This window comes from Rhagoletis pomonella, unplaced genomic scaffold (assembly GCF_013731165.1).
Source record: "Rhagoletis pomonella isolate Grant_MI unplaced genomic scaffold, Rhpom_1.0 Rhpom_scaffold_00004, whole genome shotgun sequence".
NCBI classification, from domain to species: domain Eukaryota; kingdom Metazoa; phylum Arthropoda; class Insecta; order Diptera; family Tephritidae; genus Rhagoletis; species Rhagoletis pomonella.
The window spans coordinates 33957923-33960424 of NW_023458558.1; positions in this window are offsets into that span (position 1 = coordinate 33957923).

The following is a 2502-nucleotide window of genomic DNA, read 5'->3' on the forward strand; positions in this document are numbered from 1 at the left end:
CCCCCTTTTCCAATAGTTCCAATTTTTCCTCAACAGTTGATTGCGTATATCTCCGTACCAAGTTCCAGAACTATACCATGAACACTTCCAGAGATATGCAATATGAAAAATTTGGTTTGTATGGAAGATGCCACGCCCCCTATCCCAATAGTTCCAATTTTTCTCCAAGAGTATGCGATTTATTTCGTACATCTCCATACCAAGTTCCAGAACTCTACCATGAACACTTCCAGGGATACGTAGTGTGAAAAATTTGGTTTGTATGGGAGATGCCACACCCCTTTTTACAATAGCTTAAATTTTTTCTCCAAGGGTATGCGATTGATTTCGTATATCTCCATACCAAGTTCCAGAACTCTACCATGCACACTTTCAGAGATATGTAGCATGAGAAATTCGGTTTGTATGGGAAGTGCCACGCCCCCTTTACATATAGATTTTTGTTTAGCCTAAAACCGTCCTTGGGACACGTGCGGCAGGTGGCAGTTTCAAAAAAATCGGTTTAGCCGCTCTTGGTCCTTGCTTTCACGGCTTTCAAAATATATATTAGCTGAGATATATTATATATTATAATTATATTTTGACAGTATCCGTTGTTTCTGATTGGCGCAAAAAAATCTTGCCAAGTGACGAATACGCCCCTTGGTATGGTCGTTGCTCAAAGCTATTTATATTCGAAATTGCATTAAAATCAATTGCAGGAATCTATAAGCTTATCCAGGTAAAAAGCTACCTAAGTACTGAATTTTAAGCAAATCGGACCATAAATATGATTTCTTCGAATAGATCGGTCCCTGGTCCACTTCTCGGAAAAAATTGATCACATATGCTAAAAAGCTACCCAAGTACCGAATTTTAAGCAAATCGGACCATAATAAGATTGTTTCGAACAGATCGGTCCCTGGTCCACTTCTCGGAAAAAATGGATCATATATGCTAAAAAGCTACCTACGTACGGAGTTTTAAGCAAATCGAACCGTAAATACAATTTTTTCAAATAGATCGGTCCCTGGTCCACTTCTCGGAAAAAATGGAATTTTAAGCAAATCGGACCACAATGAGATTGTTTCGAATAGATCGGTCCCTGGTCCACTTCTCGGAAAAAATTGATCATATATGCTAATATATGCTAAAAAGCTACCTGCGTACTGAATTTTAAGCAAATCGGACCGTAAATACGATTTTTTCGAATAGATCAGTCCCTGGTCCACTTCTCGGAAAGAATGGATCATGTGTGCCAATATATGCTAAAAAGCTACTTACATACCGAATTTTAAGCAAATCGGACCATAAATGCGATTTTTTCGAATATATCGGTCCCTGGTCCACTTCTCGGAAAAAATGGATCATATATGCGAATATATGCTAAAAAGCTACCCGCGTACCTAATTTTAAGTAAATCGGTCCATAATAAGATTTTTTTGAATAGACCGGTCCCTGGTCCACCTAAACGAAAAAAGTTAATTTTTTTAGCCTAAAACATGGTGGTTACCGAAGGCTATTTATATACAAAATTTCATGAAAATCGGACCAGCCGTTCACGAGATTACCTGTTACAAAAAAAAGGGACTTCTCTTTATATAATTAGTATAGATATGAATTATTAAATAAAAAAAGAAATATAGCCAATACTGGTCTAGAAAAGGAGTACTATTGCCATCAGTGCAAATTACAAAGCCCGATTGTTTTTTTGGACCTTAAAAAGGCCGGGATCCCGGGATTAACATTCCTAATGTACATATGCTCAAATGATGGCATCCATCCATAGTGAAAAAACTCGAAGAAAATGTTACTCCTCTTATCATAATTTTAATAATGGATAACATTTTCTCTTTTTAGTCAAAAAGTTAATTATAGGGCCATTCCGTTGTGACTGGTGGGACACTGAAAGTATACCGCACTCAAAGATGAATTTTAGCCAAAACACATAATATGAATTCTACACTTTCGTTTTCAATAAAATTTGAGCTGATATAGTCGCCATAGAAATACTAAAAATTATTGAAGTTGTGACTGATGGGACAGATCCTTGAGACTAGTTTTAAGTAATTATATATGAAGTAAAAGCTTTCACATACAAGAATTACAGCTTATTTTTATTTTTTTAATATTTTTCAAGAGATTAAGGAGAGACAGTTATTTAGCAATATAGAATGAAACACGGATGATTAGCGCATTTTAAAATGTATACCCTTTTCTTCTTGTACATGCACTCAGAAAAAACATTCCTTGTTGCTAGGAAAAAAGTATATTACTCTAAGGAAATATTACTTTGAAGTGGCCTGCCTTAATATGAGTAAACTACTTGACTCAGTTTAAGACAAACCCAGTTCCCTAGTTTTCAGTACTATGTTTTTTCTTCTTAGGAAAAATTAACTTGCCGCGTATTAAGTATGTCATTTTGCTCGAGGCGTTCAAAGCTTTGGAGTGCCAGTCGAGAGATGCAAGGTTCGAGTGCCAGAGCAGACGTTTTTTTAATATTTTTTCATTTATATTTTTTTT